Source organism: Lynx rufus, unplaced genomic scaffold, assembly GCF_022079265.1.
Source record: "Lynx rufus isolate CCGP_SWC_20201006 ecotype Redwood Valley unplaced genomic scaffold, mLynRuf1.p SCAF_3, whole genome shotgun sequence".
In the NCBI taxonomy this organism is placed as follows: domain Eukaryota; kingdom Metazoa; phylum Chordata; class Mammalia; order Carnivora; family Felidae; genus Lynx; species Lynx rufus.
The window spans coordinates 133,960,597-133,977,591 of NW_025814845.1; the positions used below are offsets into that span (position 1 = coordinate 133,960,597).

A 16,995-nucleotide genomic window follows, 5' to 3' on the forward strand; every position below is an offset into this window, starting at 1 on the left:
ATGGTAAGATCCCAAGCTAACTTTGGGTAGAATCAGAAGAATTTAAAAATATTTTACATTAAATAATTGTGTTTTAAATGTATTAATTGTATTGGATGGTTACTAACAACCCATTTTGATAGTGATTTTAAAAATAGACATTTTTACTTAATTTATTTAGCATTTCTCATGTAGAGCTTTTTTCCCTTTAGGAATTTTATCTAACCACCCACCCAAATCCCCCCCCCCCCAAGAAAAAAGCTACTAACACCCGTTCCCTATTAAGATAATTATAAGCCATTATGTGGAATTACAAAATATTTAAAATTTTTATGTCGTTTTGTATGGTAATGAAAATATAGTCATTATAACTGTGAAATATCTGTTAGATAACATTTAAAAATGGAGTTTTGATCTTAGGTCAACCAATAAGACTAGTTTTAGGTTTCCTCCCCCATACCCTCAAAAAAATAAAAGATCACCATGGGTAGTTTTTAACAACATCCTGTGGGTGATTAATAGTTAATGTTCAGGATAATCTAATCCAATTTATTGCAAATTATTTCAGTTTGATTGTACGAAATAAACAAATAACCTAGTAATGTATTTAAAGTGTTTTTCTTCTCAAAATTCCAGCTCTTTCTACTGTTTTCCTAGATTTGAATTCTTTTCTTTTTGTTACCCTCTACTTTGAATCCCTACTGTCTTTCTCTCTCTTTTTTTAACGGGCTCATTTTGTTTTGTTTTGTGTCCAAATAAAGATGCTGCTTTCAGTCTTTTCCATCCACTTGTTTTGCTTATGTTAAGACATTAGTGGCTAGTTTCCTTTGTCATCACAAAGTGTGATTTACTACTGATTGTGCTCAGAGGTTCAATGTAATTCAACAATCAACTGCTAAAGCAAATTATCTGAAAGGGTAGAGCTGCCTTTGGAAAGGGATGGAAAAATGCCCCTCTTTGCTCCACAAATTTAAAATGGTGGGCCGGTTTCTCTTGATGAAAGCTGAAATGGCCACATGAATATTCTGTAAGGTTAGTGGTTACTATAGACTCAGGTATCCTTTCTTACATAGAGAAATGTCTCCTTTTAAATAATTGTCTTGAGGTGCCTGGGTGGCTCAATAGACTGAGCGTCCAACTTCAGCCCAGGTCATGACCTTGAGGTCCATGGGTTCGAGCCCCGCGTTGGGTTCTGTGCTGACAGCTCAGAGTCTGAAGCCAGCTTCGGATTCTGTGTCTCCCCCTCTCTCTCTACCCTTCCCCCACTTGTGTGCTGTCTCTCGCAAAAATTTAACATTAAAAAAATTAAAAATTTTTTGAAAATAGTTGTTTTATTTTCTTCCCCACTTATTTCTTATAAAATAGAAGCCATCAAGAAAAATAGGTTTTGTTAAACATTTGTTCTAAGACAGTCTTTTAGTGAGCATTTCATATGATGAGCAATACATTTTCCTTAGGTCTACCACACTGTTGAACTGTCCAGGATGATTTCTAAAGTTCATCCCTCATTTCTTGTTTCCTGTCTTAACCCACTTAGTGTTGCGGGTCCAGCGTAGAATGAATGAGTGAATGCCTTATCTGTTTAGTATTTAATTATAGATTTATGATTATGTGTTAATACTATGAACTGCTACTTTATGGCACAACGAGGAGACATAGTCTCCAATGGATATGATCCATGTTGCCAGTTCCAATAATTGTAATAGTCTGATGTATATAATTAAGTGTTCTAGTATTATTGTTTTAAAATATCAGCATGGTAGTAAATGAAAATTTCAAATTGTAACTAAAATATGAATACGTAAAATAGTCCATGTTTTTAGAGCTTTTAAGAAGAGGGAACAATTAGATGTGTGGTTTGGGCTTTGTTATTCATTTATTTATGAGGAGCATTAAATATTGGCATCTAGAGTTCATGTGGTCATATAGCAAAGGCTGCCTTCTTTTTCAAGAGAACACTTAAAAAAATTTCTGTGGCATCTAAAATATTTTCTATATTGAGACAATCTTCTATATTTAATTATCTTCCAGGCAGATTTACCTTGAAGTATTTCCTGTCTGGAATATATTTAATAACAACAGAGGGGCAGTCACAATTCTATTCCTGATAGTAAAGTACATTGATTAATGCTTTCATTTATAAGCATAGTCGTTTTCTTTTAGAATAATGATTATTCAACCATTATGAAAACTTACACATTTTGGTATTTATTTGAAGACACTAGATTTTGAAAATGATAGTATGTTTGTTAAAGATTAAATTCCTGGGCGCCTAGGTGGCTCCTTCGGTTGAGCGTCTGACTCTTGATTTCAGCTCAGGTCGTGATCTCACGGTCTTGAGATGGATCTCTGTGTCAGGCTCTGTGCTGAGTGTGGATCCTACTTGAGATTCTCTCTCTCCCACTCTATCTCTGCTCCTCATCCCCCAAATAACTAAATAAACGTAAACAAATTAAATTTCTGAAGAGAAAATAAAGTCTTTAAAACAGATTGTATCTTGCATCTCGTATGCCGTATTACTCCTGAGGCACACTGTGTGGTGCTCAGCAGCGTCTTGGTTGTATGTTGGTGTCTTTGGATCAAACTCACAGAATTGACATTGCTGAATATTTGTGGGAGCAGAACTGTAGATCTACCTACATTAACAGTTCTACACAAGGGTATCTTTAGAAGGATGTTAATCCAAGCCATCTATGCAATATTATATATTATACACTATATATGATACAGCATTAACTGTTGAATTGCCCAAACCTTGAGTGCAACTGACTTTTTAGAATATCTTGGAGGGAATAAAATTTGCCCTTATTGGATCCTTATGCTGTATACCAGTCGGCTCGGTAATACATCTCATATATTTTGTTAATAAACCTTGTAGTCCAAAACACTTAGGTGATGGTATCTCCACTGGAAGGAGATAAGCATGCTAAGGGCAAAGAGGTTAACTTACATGTTCAATGTTCATGGTACTCAGAGTCAAACCTAGACATTGGACTTTTCCATTCCTGATATAAAAACTTATTTACTTTAAAAAATGAATTTAACATATGTTGCTTTTATGTTACTTGAGTTTTAAATTTGATCTGAAAGAGATATGTATCAAATAATTTAACCACTTTAGATGCCTGATTGAAATACCCTTAAAAGACATGGCTAGAGCATAGGATGTCTAGTGTGAAAAATAATTACTAAATTATATTGGCAGAGATGGTAGGCTTTGGCTGATTCATCAGTATTTTTGTTGCAAATAAGTTTTTCATTTTCAAACCATGTCATATCAAGAAAGCACAGCATTTTTTACCTATCTTTAACTTTCCTAATTTCATTCCAATACAGAAATGGGTTTTAACTGTTAAGTAGTACCATTTCGTAACAAAGATGACTATGTAATTAATTAATGTATTTTATTTTATTTTATTTTATTTAAAAAAAATTTTTTTTCAATGTTTTTATTTATTTTTGGGACAGAGAGAGACAGAGCATGAACGGGGGAGGAGCAGAGAGAGAGGGAGACACAGAATCGGAAACAGGCTCCAGGCTCCGAGCCATCAGCCCCGAGCCTGACGCGGGGCTCGAACTCACGGACCGCGAGATCGTGACCTGGCTGAAGTCGTTCACTTAACCGACTGCGCCACCCAGGCGCCCCTAATTAGTGTATTTTAAAAGTTAGGTTCACAGGGGCGCCTGGGTGGCGCCACCCAGGCGCCCCTAATTAGTGTATTTTAAAAGTTAGGTTCACAGGGGCGCCTGGGTGGCGCCACCCAGGCGCCCCTAATTAGTGTATTTTAAAAGTTAGGTTCACAGGGGCGCCTGGGTGGCGCAGTCGGTTAAGTGAACGACTTCAGCCAGGTCACGATCTCGCGGTCCGTGAGTTCGAGCCCCGCGTCAGGCTCGGGGCTGATGGCTCGGAGCCTGGAGCCTGTTTCCGATTCTGTGTCTCCCTCTCTCTCTGCTCCTCCCCCGTTCATGCTCTGTCTCTCTCTGTCCCAAAAATAAATAAAAACATTGAAAAAAAAATTAAAAAAAAAAAAGTTAGGTTCACTAATGTTATGAGTAACAAAAGCCAAATCTTGCTGAGAGATTTTTTTGTAAATACAACTTTTTTTTTTTTAAGTAGGCTCCATGCCTAGTGTGGAGCCCATTGTGGGGCTTGAACTCACAATCCTGAGATTGAGACCTAAGCTGAGATCAAGAGTTGGATGTTTAACTGACTGAGCCATCCAGGCACCCAGTATGACTTTAATGGATCAAAACAACTTACAGTTGTCTGAAAGTACTCATGGTTTTTAGAGATGAAAAAATAAAGTCTCAAATTATTTGCTTCTGCACCAGAGAATATTGGAAGTGTTTTGGTAATATTTAAGAATATTAAAAAACATATATTAAGTAATTTCAAGGGATTTAAAAAACATCTATAAAACTGATTATCTAGTTATATGCAATTTTTAATCAAATTATTGCTAACATTAAGAAAATTATCTTTAACCTTCTTCTAAATTTGGCAACTTTTAATTTATGAACTAAGGATGTTAAGAAAACCTCTACTCTATTGTCTAATTAGCACTGTAATTGTTAAAAAGTAAGGGCATTTTAATATTTCCCCTCTGACTGCCGAAATAAGGAAGATAGAAATTTCAGAATAAAGGAATAGTCACTGCCAAGAAATCTTCTTATAAGATAGATTTATTTCCATTCAATGGCTCTCTCTTTTTCTATTGTTCTATTATATCACCCCTTTTATCCCCATTTTGCTACCAAGCCAATGTTTGGTAATGGCCATGTTAGATAAGATAACCCTAGGACCTTGAAAGGATTTTAGGGATCTCCCAATCAAAACCCTTAACAATTTATTTTTCGCTATAGAATCACTGAATTTAGCCTTTGCTATATGTTTTTTTTTTTTTAATTTTTTAGCATTTATTTTATTTTTGGGAGAGAGAGCATGAGCGGGGGGAGGGGGCGGGGAGAGAGAGAGCGTCTGAGAGAGAGAGAGAGAGAGAGAGAGAATGAATGAATGAATGAATGAATGAATCTGAAACAGGCTCCAGGCTCTGAGCTGTCAGCACACAGCCTGATGTGGGGCTCGAACTCGGGAACGGTGAGATCATGACCTGAGCTGAAGTTGGACGCTTAATCAACTGAGTCACCCAGGTGCCCCCCCAAATTTTAATTACAGTTAGCCCTTATATTTGCAAGATAGTCCTTACATAATGTGTCAAAATTATATCCTACTGCCTAGTACAAAGCAAGGGTTTAGTAAGTCATAGCAGTTATTATTTATTATAGGAAGGGCTAATAATGAAGAAACTTTTCCTTAAGTTTAGCCCAAATCTGCTTCTCTGTAATTTTAGTTCATGGTTCTAGATTACTTCTAAAGCAACACAAATGAATATTCATATTCCACTTGCATATCACTGTACTTCAGATAGTTAAAGAGATCCTACTCCATTAAGCCTCTTTTCTGTGTTAACCGATCCTAACTTCTTGTAGCTTTCCTAAACACCTTAGTAGGTTTTCTGCTCTTTCAGTACACAGTTTATTATTATGTCTCCTAAATTATGATGTCTAGAACTGATTGCTACCACCTACATAAGGTCCTACATACCTTACAGTGCAGATTACAGTGGAACTTTCTGTCTTCCTTGCTCTGGACATTGTATGCCAGATAACGTCACCTGAGATTATCAGAGTTTTAAGGCATTGTGCATTGGCTCATATGGAACCTTTAGCCAGCTCCATTTAAGAGATATCCTTCCCACCTCCCCCCACTCCTATGAAGTGTTTCTCCAGCCTGATATCCCTCATGTTGTACTTGTGAAAGTGACATTTTCATAGCACACATGTAGGTATTTATATGTATCCCTGTTAAATTTAACTTTTCTTGTGTTAGCCTACTCTTTTCACCTGTCAAATTATCTAAAACACCTACTTTTGTCAGTAAACAAATTGGACGTCTTTTATGGTTATACAATTATCCTGTGTCTGTTTTGTAATCTTAAAGCTGGTATAATAATACTTCACAGGGTAGTTTTGAAAAAGTTTCAGTGGAATCACTTATGCATTCATTTCTCTTTTTGAGTAATTACTGTGTGTTAAGTACCAGAGATAAAGCATCATTTGTCATTGACAATGTTAAATAAACTAAATGTATGGTCCCTGCCTGCAGCTAACTTATATTCTAGTTTGTGTTCAGTAGTACTCTTTTTATTAAGTAAAAATGGAGGGAAAATTAACAACTCATCGTGCTTGTGTAAATATATTAATCATAAGGGAATATCTTACATGCCAAATTTGTAATCATGGTAATAATTGCTATTTAGTTTGTAGTGTTGCTTTGTGAAATACTATAGTAGCGAGCCCATACTGAGTACCAGTGTGTAAGGACTTCACCTCCACAACTGAGCATTTCAAGATGAAGTCTGGTATTTCTTAAAATAGATTCTAGGAAATGAAATAAGCTTTGTTAAATCAGCTATTAAAGTCAGATTATTTTGGGGGAGCCCCTGTTGGTTGAGTGGACAACTCTTGATTTCAGCTCAGGTCATGATCCCACTGTTATGGGATTGAGCCCGTGTTGGGCTCCAAGCTGGGCATGGAGCCTACTTGGAATTCTGTCTCTCTTCTCTCTCTCTCTCTCTCTCTCTCTCTCTCTCTCTCTCTCTCTCTCTGTCTCTCTCTCTACCCCTATCCCCTGCTCACGCTCTCTCTCTCTCTCTAAAATAAATTAAAAAATGAAAAAAAAATTACAGTCAGATCATTTTTCAAATAAGTGCATTTTAAAAAAGCACCATTCTTTTTTTTTTTAATGTTTATTTATTTGAGAAAGAACATGTGTGAGTGGGAGAGAAGGGGAGAGACAGAATTCCAAGCAGGCTCTGTGCCATCAATGTAGAACCTGATGTGGGGCTCAATCTCATGAACCCCAAGACCATGACCTGAGCCAGAATCAAAAGTCAGATGCTTAACTGACTCAGACACCCAGGCACCCCTAAAAAGCCCATTCTTCTTCTCCTCCCCCTTCCCCTCCTCCTCCTCCTCCTTCTTCTTCTTTTAATGTTTATTTATTTTGAGAGAGAGAGAGAGAAATCCCAAGCAAGCTCCGTCTGTCAGCACAGAGCCCAAAATGGAGCTTGATCTCACAATCTTGGGATCATGACCTGAGCCAAAATCAAGAATCAGATGCTTAACCAGCTGAGCCACCCAGGTCCCCGAAAAGCCCCCTTCTTGATGTTGAAATTTCTCGTTGACTTACAGGTTTCTTTATTTTGTTTTTCTACATGTGTCCTATTATGTCATCCTTCAATCTTTCTTTTCTAACATGTACCATGTAAATATTGAGCCTGTTTATTATGCATAAGTTATTATGTTACTTTTTCCAATTATGAACCAAAGGTAACATAAACAGTTTGCAGTCTGGAACTTTTTTTGTTAAAGAAAGAAAAATCCTATATAAATAACCTGAAAGCCTCCACCCAAAAAACTGGTAGAACTGATAAATGAATTCAATAAAGTTGCATTTAAAAAATCAATCTACAGAAATCTATTGTATTTCTATACACCAATAATGAAGCAGCAGAAAGAGAAATTAAGAAAACAACCCCATTTAAAATTGCACCCAAAATAATAGGATATCTAGGAATAAACCTAACCAAAGAGGTGAAAGACTATACTCTGAAAAAGATTGTACTCTGAAAACTAAAACACTGATGAAAGAAATTCAAGATGACACAAAGAAATGGAAAGACATCCCATGCTCATGGATTGGAAGAACAAATACTGTTAAGACATCTGTACTACCCAAAGCAGCCTACACATTCAGTGCATTTCCTCTCAAAGTATCAACAGCATTTTTCACAGAACTAGAACAAAAATCCTAAAATTTGTATGGAACCACAGAAGACCCCAAATAGCCAAAGCAGTCTTGAAAAAGAAAAGCAAAGCTGGTGGCATCACAATCCTGAACCTGAAGTTATATCACAACTGTAGTTCTCAAAACAGTGTGGTCCTGGCACAAAAATAAACACATAGATGAATGGAACAGAATAGAAAACACAGAAATAAACCCACAATTACATGTTCAATTAGTTTTCGACAGAGCAGTAAAGAATATCCAGTGGGAAAAAGACAGTGTCTTCAACAAATGGTGTTGGAAAAACTGGACAGCAACATGCAAAAGAAAGAAACTGGACCATTTTCGTACACCTACATCATACATAAAAATGAATTCAAAACAGATTAAAGACCTAAATGTGAGACCTGAAACCATGAAAATCTTAGAAGAGAGCGCAGGCAGTGATTTCTCTACCATTGGCCATAGCAACTTTTTCTAAATAAGTCCTCTGAGGCAAGGGAAACAAAAAGCAAAAATAAACTATTGGGACCTCATCAAGATTAAAAGCTTCTACACAGCGAAGGACACGGCAAAATGAAAAGGCAAGGGAGAAGATATTTGTAAATGACATATTTGATAAAGGGTTATTATCCAAAATATTTAAAGAATGTATAAAACTCAACACCCAAAAAACAAATAATCCAACTAAAAAATGGGCAAAAGACACAAACAGACATTTTTCCAAAGAAGACATATATATGGCCAAGAAACAAATGAAAAGATGCTCATCATCACTTATCATCAGGGAAATGCAAATCAGAATTACAGTGAGATGTCACCTCATGCCAGTCAGAATGACTAAAGTCAACAACAAAAGAAACAACAGGTACTGATGAAAATGTGGAGAAAGGGGAACCCTCATGCACTGTTGGTGGGAATACAAACTGATACAACCTCTCTGTAAAACAGTATGGAGGCTTCTCAAAAAGTTAAAAAAGAACTCTATGATCTAGCAATTGCATGGCTGGATATTTTCCCGGAGAATACAAAACACCAATTTAGAAGGACACATGCATCCCTGTGTTTATAGCAGCATTATTTACAATTAGCCAAGATATAGAAGCATCCTGTGTCCATTGATGGGTGAATAGAGAAATAAAAAGTAGTATATATACACAATGGAATGTTATTCAGCCATAAAAAAGAATAAAATCTTTCCATTTGCAATGACATGGATGGAATTAGAGAGTATAATGCTAAGTAAAACAAGTCACTCAGAGACAAATACCATATGATTTCACTCATATATGGAATTTAAGAAACAAAACAAATGAGCAAAAGGAAGGAAAGAGAGAGAGAGAGAGGGAGGGAGAAAGGGAGAAAGGGAGGAAGGGGGAGAGAGACTAACCAAGAAACAGAGTCTTAACTATAGAGAACAAACTGATGGTTACCCGAGAGAAGTTGGGTGAGGGTGCGTGGGTGAAATAGGTGATGACGATTAAGGAGTGCATTTGTCATGATGTGCACCAGGTGATTAAAATAAAAACTTAAAAAAAAAAAAACACTTGAGAAGAAAAAAGAGTCTAAAGATGTCTTTGGAACATATCTTTGCGGTATATCTGGGTGAAATTTTTGGACTCTCAATTATGTTTTTCTGATACTAAATGCTAACTGAAGTAACAGGTTCCCAGTATTTGTAAAGCCTACATTTAAATTCAACTCATATTTATTCAACAGTTATTATGTGTCAGGCATTGTGTTGGTATCTCTAATTTATTTCATAATTAAATTATATTTATTTTTTATTAATTTTTTTAAATGTTTATTTGAGAGAGAGAGAGAGCAAGCAAGTGAGCAGCGGAGGGGCAGAAAGAGAGAGGGAGAGAAAATCCCAACTAGATTCTATGCTGTCAGCGCAGAGCTTGACACAGGGCTTGAGCTCACAAACCATGAGATCATGACCTGAGCCAAAACCAAGAGTGGGACACTCAACCGATTGAGCCACCCAGGTGCCCCTTAAATTACTTTTAATAATGAACTTGAAGTACTGTTTTTATTTGGTCAAAGTAGAAAAAATAAAATTGTCTATTAAAGCTTTAGGGAGGATGCATGTGGAAGTCTTGTCTAAGGTAAACGCAGGTATTGAAGCAATTATGTGAAATGTAGGATTGAGTTATGGTATAAAGAATCTGTCAGAGGGGTGCCTGGGTGGCTCAGTCGGTTAAGGTCCTGGCTTTGGCTCAGGCCATCATCTTGGGGTCCGTGGGTTTGAGCCCCATGTTGGGTTCTGTGCTGACAGCTCAGAGCCTGGAGCCTGCTTCTGATTCTGTGTCTCCCTCTCTCTGCCCCTCCGCCCCTCACACTCTGTCTCTCTCTCCAAAAATGAATAAATGTTTTAAAAAGTCTGTCAGATAATCAACTTTTCCTTTGAAATCAGAGTACTAATGGAGGGCACATATTGGGTTTAGGAGAAGAAAAACCTCTGACCATACCTCCTACAATAACTTTATTTTACTTTGTCATAGTGCTTTATTGGTTTGTATATCCATAGGGAAAACAATATTTTAAAATGTCATTTCTTTGGTGAATGTTAAGATACTAGATATCAAATTTGTAAGATTTCTTGTTTCTAGATATCACAGAGTGAATCCTCTACCCCTTCCCACAGATTCTCTCCAAGCCTCTATAGTTTTTCCTCTCAGGTGAGGGAAATAGGGAAGAAATCAATATATAGTAGATAAATGAAGTAAGTGGTATTAGAATCCTGAAGTTCTATTTTGTATTTTTCCAAACCACCAAATCTATAATTTAATATACTCTATTTTTCTATGAAAGATGAATAAGTTATTGTAATGCTTTCCTTAAGTTTTGAACAAGCTCAATTAGAGTATTTGTAAAGTACATTAAGATCTGTGGATAAACAGTATAGATACTATAAATAAATAAACATAGTAATCCTAAATGCGATGAATAGTTACTGAGAAGAACAGGTCATTTCTCTCAGTTTCTAAGTAATTACAAAGCAAACGCTTTAAATGTAAAAAATAGGAATGAATACTATGGTATTAAATTTAGCATGGACAGGCCTTACATTAAGCAGTTTCCTGAACTATGTATATAATCTCTGTCTTTGGGATCATCGTTTCCAATAATTTAGAAGTCATTAGATGCCTTTGGCCCAGGACAGAAAGTTGTTACATGGTCCTTTTTCTAGCTGGATCTATTTAATGCTCTTTGTTAAATCTAGATGGTTAAAGAATAGAGCAAATAAAACTCAAATTCAGGCTACTTCAAGGTAAGTGTGATTTATTCTTGTTTGTATAAAATATGGGATTCTCTTAAATCTTCAGTTTATATCTTATTTCTTAAGCAGTGTTTGGCATATTATAACCTGGCATAATTGTGTTTCAATGTACAAAGTAGTAGGAATAGTAAAATTTCAGCGTTCTAGTCATGAGTTTTAGGATATGTAGGTTGTAGGCATGGAGCCAGATTGTGAGAGAAATCACACCAAGTCTCAGCACAGAAAAGCAACAGTGCCTGAGGATGTGTGATTTTCTGATATCACCTATCAGGTTCTCCCATTTAGTTTCCTGCTTGAGAGAAGTGGCACATTTCTCCAGAGAGAGGCAAGCAATGGCGAACCTTCACACATAAGGTCAGACATTACCAGCACAGGAGTAATTTGACTGAAATTTGGAGGAGAGTTTTTGTCACATGGACATGTGGGACATGGGCTAGATAGATGGTTAGTTCTTGGGCTGCCATTAACTGTGTGTGTGTGTGGGGGGGTGGTAAAATATACATAACATTTAAATTGATCATTTTAGTCATTTTTATATATAGTTCAGTGGCATTAGTCATATTTACAAAGTCATGCAACCATTGCCACCACCCATCTCCCCGGTTTTTTCATTCTCCCAAGCTGAAACTCCATGCTCATTAAACAATAACTGCTTATTAACCCCCTTCCCCAGCACCTGGCAACCACTATTCTCCTTTCCATGAATTTAACTACTAGTCTAGGAACTTCATATAAGTGGAATCCTATGGTATTTGTGTTTTTGTGACTAGATTATTTCTCTTAGCATGGTGTCTTCTAGGTTTATTCTTGCAGCTTATAATAACAGAATTTTATTTCTTTTGAAGACCGAGTGATATCCCATTGTATGTATATGCTACATTTTGTTTATACATTCATTTATAGATGGTCATTTGACCTGGATTGTTTCCACCTTTTGATACCATGTACTTTTTTTTTTTAAGACTTTATTTATTTTTTTTTAATAGCAGCTTTAGATTTACAACAAAATTGCGAGAAAGGTACAAAGATTTCTCATATATTTCATGCTTCCATATATACTTGGCCTCTGTCATTATTAACATCACTCACCAGAATGGTACTTTTTTTTTTTAACCCAGGATGACCCTCCATTGACACATCACATTTACCTGAAGTCCATAGTTTACTTTAGGGTTCACTCTTGGTGTTGTGTAGTCATTTGGTTTGGACAAATGTATAATGACATATATCCATCATCATAATATCTTATAGAGTACTTTTCTTTTTTTAAATTTTTTTTTCAACGTTTATTTATTTTTGGGACAGAGAGAGACAGAGCATGAACGGGGGAGGGGCAGAGAGAGAGGGAGACACAGAATCGGAAACAGGCTCCAGGCTCTGAGCCATCAGCCCAGAGCCCGACGCGGGGCTCGAACTCCCGGACCGGGAGATCGTGACCTGGCTGAAGTCGGACGCTTAACCGACTGCGCCACCCAGGCGCCCCTAGAGTACTTTTCTTTGTTCTACTAATCAACTGTGCTCTACCTATTCATTACCCCTGGCAACCACCGATCTTTTTATTGCGTCCATAGTTTTACCTTTTCCAGAATGCCACATAGTTGGAATCATACAGTATTTGGCCTTTTCAGATGGGCTTCCTTCACTTAGTAATATGCATTTAAGTTTCCTCTATGTTTTTACATGGTTGGATAGCTCATTTCTTCTTAGTGCCTAGTAATACTCCATTGTCTTGAAGTACTACCATTTATTTATCCATTTACCTACTGAAATTGATCTTGGTTGCTTCCAAGTTTTTGGCAATTATGAATAAAGCTGCTTTAAACATCTGTGTGGGTTTTTGTGTAGGGATAAGTAAATATCAAGGAGTATGATTGCTGGATCACGTGATGTGTGTGTTTAGTTTTGTAAGAAACCACCACACTATCTTCCAAAGTGGCTGTACAATTGTGCTTTCCTATTACCAACAAGTGAAGTTCCCTTTGCTGCACATCCTTACCAGCATCCGGTGTTTGTTGTCCGTGTTGTGAATTCTTACCATTTTGAGAAGCAGGTGGTGGTATCTCACTGTTTTAATTGGCATTTCCCTGATGACAGAAGCTGTGGACGTCTTTTCATGTGCTCAATTTTCCATTTGTGTATCTTCTTTGATGAGGTGGCTATTAATGGGTCGTCGGCCCACTCATCAAGTTTTGTCTCATTCTTGAGTTTTAAGAGTTCTTTGTATATTTTGAATAAGAGTTATCAGATGCATCTTTAGCAAATATTTACTCTCTATCTGTGGCTTGTCTTCTAACGTTGTCTTTTATGGAGCAGAGGTTCTTCATTTTAATGAATTCCAGCTTAGCAATTATTTCTTTCATGGATTGTGTTTTGGTGTTACATCTAAAAAGATGTCACCATACCCAAGGTTATCTAGATTTTCTCCTGTTATTTTGTAGGAGTTTTATAATTTTGCCTTTTGCATTTAAGTCCGTGATAATTTTGAATTAATTTTTGTAAAGGGTATAAAGTCTTTGTGTAGATTTATTTATTGCATGTGGAAGTCCAATTGTCCCAGCACCCTTTGTTGAAGAGACTGTCTTTTCTGTATTCTATTGCCCTTGCTCCTTTGTCAAAGATCAGTGCCATTTATTTTTATTTATCCACTTTTTAATGTATGTTTATTTACCTATTTTAAGAGCGAGAGAGAGAGAGCACCAGCAACAGAGAGACAGACTGTGAGGGAGAGAGAGAATCCCAAGCAGGTTCCACACTGTTAGCGCAGAGCTAGACAATGGGCTCAATCTCAAGAACTGCAAGATCATGACCTGAACTGAAAACAAGAATCAGACACTCAACTGACTGAGCCACGCAGGTGCCCCTGTGACATTTACTTTTATAAATCATTCATTTGTTTATGGTAGAAGGAATTTTGATAAGAATTAGTTACAAGATCATTATGATCTTGCTAATGTCCATTCCTAGTCACTGAAGAGTTTATTCATTCAAAAAAAGTGAGAGCCTATGATGTGTACCGTGCTAGGTACTGCGAGTTCAGTGAGACAAACAAACATGGTGCCAGCCATCATAGAGATGAGAGTGTAGCAGGGGAAGTGGACACTAACTACTTAAATAATTTCAGGATTAAATGTAAAATTAGAAAGGTAATAAACATAGGGAAATGATGCACAATATCATGATGACTTTGAAGGAATTTTAGCAGTATTTTTTAGGAGTGGAGTAAGAATCAATCAGGGAAGGGAGGGTGAAGGAATGTTCTAGGCAGAGGAAATAATGTGTAGAAAGGCCCCTTTGCTCATTCCAGGAAACAAGAGCAGCCCAGGTGATCTGGAAGGCATGAGCATGGCATAACTGTTAAAAACATAGAAATCTTGCATAGATAACTGTTAAAAACATAGACATCTTGTAATAAGAGTTTTAGTGTGTGTGTGCTGAGAGCAATGGGAAGCCATTGATGTGTTTTAATTGAAAAAAGGATTCAATAGATTAGGTTGAAGTGACCGGATTTTAGTTTTTAAAAGATCTCAGGAGGAGTATGTTAAATGGATAGGGTGGGTGAGATTAAAATTGAATCCAGACAGTCCTTAATACAGAGACTTTTGCAATTTTTAAGGCAGAAGTAATGAGTGGGCAGAAATGAAGAGAAGTCTGAATTTGAGAAAGGGTAGAGAATTTAATTAATGGAATATTGTGATGGACTGGACATGGAGAAAGATGTTAAGGAGAACACGTAGATGTATAAATTATATAATGGGACCATGATGGTCCTTCATTGAAAAAGTGCATGAGATGAAGAAATGATGGAAGCCAAAATAGGTTAACTCTTGAGAGATTTTAGTTGTGAAGTGTTGGGTATGAAGATGTTAGACTGCAGCCATGGGGAAATGTAGGATCTAAAGAAGCTTTCTGTTCTCTGTGTTGTTTTAGAGATGTGAGAGATCTGAACATATTTAAAAGCCAGTGTAGAGACTGGCTGGTTATGGGGGAGAGGTTGAATATGTGTGTGTGTGTGGGGGGAAGGGTAATGAATAATATAAGAAGTCTATGAAAAGGGTATACTGAGGATGGGCGGGAAGAAGGATCCAAAATAGTCATGTGGAGGGAATGGTTGCCTTTAGATAATGAGGGGGAAAAATAAAAGAGGGTAGTATAGGTGCAATGTTAAGGAGACAAGAAACACAAGTTAGTAAGCGCTGACAATTCCAAAGTCAATTAATTGAAGTTGCTAGATTTTCCATCTCTGTTTTCTGTTAGGTTTACCACTTATGGACAGATTGACTATGGGAAATTGACCAGTGCTTCAGATTTAAAATGTCCTTATTCTTTGTCAACTATAATGCTGTCTTTTAAATAAATTGCTAACCCAGGTGAAATTAAGGTTTATGGTAGAATAACATATCCTCATTAAGTTTAAACTCTCTACCTCTAAAAGTTTGAATTTTTATTTTTTTTTTAAATTGTGAGTGTGTTTATTTTGATATTATTTGCAATGTGCCATGTGCGTGTGCGCGCGTGTGTGTGTATAGGTGTTTGTGAAAATCACATCTTCTAAATTTATACAAACCTTGTGAAATGTGCATTTTGTAAATTTTTGATAAATGTTTCCTGTAGCACAGTGATATTTCAGGGTGGGAAGGAGGTCACATCCATTCTCTTATCTTCAGATTGGTGAAAAATCATATTTTAGTTCAAAGCTGTTCAAGTAAGTCCTTGCTCCGTTTTCCCACCCTGTCTTCAGTGATATTATTTGGAGTCAGCAATCAATGGATTCCATCCCTCTGAGACTTGCTTAACCTACAGCTGCTGATATAATACAGGCAAGAGCTTGCTACTTTATCTGAATTGTCCATCGCTACCTTAATGAGTGAAATGGTTAAGTAGAGGAGGGGGCGAGTCTTAAGGAATGTGTGTACCATTTGAGCTGAATATTTCAGTGTATGTAGAGAGAGGGAGGGTGAGAGAGAAATCCACTTACATCACTAGAACTGCATTGAGTGTGAGCCTTGCAGGTTAAGAGACAGACTACAGTGTCTTGCTTTCTGCAGGAAGCAGCAATGCCGTTTGTTTCCTAAGAGGAATTTTTTATTTAGAAAAGGAAGCTTTCTCTCTACCCAGGAAATGGCTTTCCTTGTGCGTTGCTATGCCAACTGCCTGCAGCCATGGTCCTCCAAAGTAAGCACAATAATGTAATTATATTGGTGTATTGCATTCAGACTCATGATTCTCGAGATTGTGTGTGTGCATGTGCTGTGTTTCTGTTAGTGACTCTTTTGCTAGCAGTCATGCTTGTGTTGAGTGTGAGGGACAGACATCATTAAATTAAATGTCCATCAGTGTCATGCTGCTAAGATTAATTGTGCAAACTTGGTTAGTGGAGTGGGACAGAGATCACTGGTCACCACTCTGTCAGCATCATTAGCAGCTAGGGAGGAGGTCCCGATTCACATGCTCTGCCCTGATTTTTTTCTTTCTTTCTTTTTCTTTTTTCTTTTTTTCTTGGTTGGAGGGGTCCGTATGTGTGGTTGCAAATGAAACAAGAGTATTAACAATGCTTGGCTGAATGCTAGAGACTGGTTCTTCTAGCACCCTGACTAATATAATTCTGTATTAAGCCTTTTTGAGGAGAGTCTGTGTGCAGTCAGCCATTTTAGCTTTTTTTTTTTTTTTCTTCTTTTGCCTCTTGTTCTTCAATCTCAGAAATGATCTTGTTCTCTTGGAAGACTGAGAGCTGTATAAGGTTTCCTCAGTCTTGTCATAGCCTAAGATGGTTAGAGTTTCAATGTTATAAAAATGGAGACGAACACCGTTGTTCGGATTCCTTTTCTGGTCTACAAGTGTGAGGGGTTTTTTAAGCTTTACCAGTAGTGACACTTTAAGCTGC

The 16,995-nt window shown here is 37.0% G+C and overlaps 1 protein-coding gene across 4 annotated transcripts in view; it reads left to right on the forward strand.

Annotated features, from left to right (window-relative positions):
• Nucleotides 1-16,995, forward strand: part of RAPGEF2 (Rap guanine nucleotide exchange factor 2) — a 249,289-nt gene that overhangs the window by 140,390 nt on the left and 91,904 nt on the right. The window lies entirely within an intron of this gene.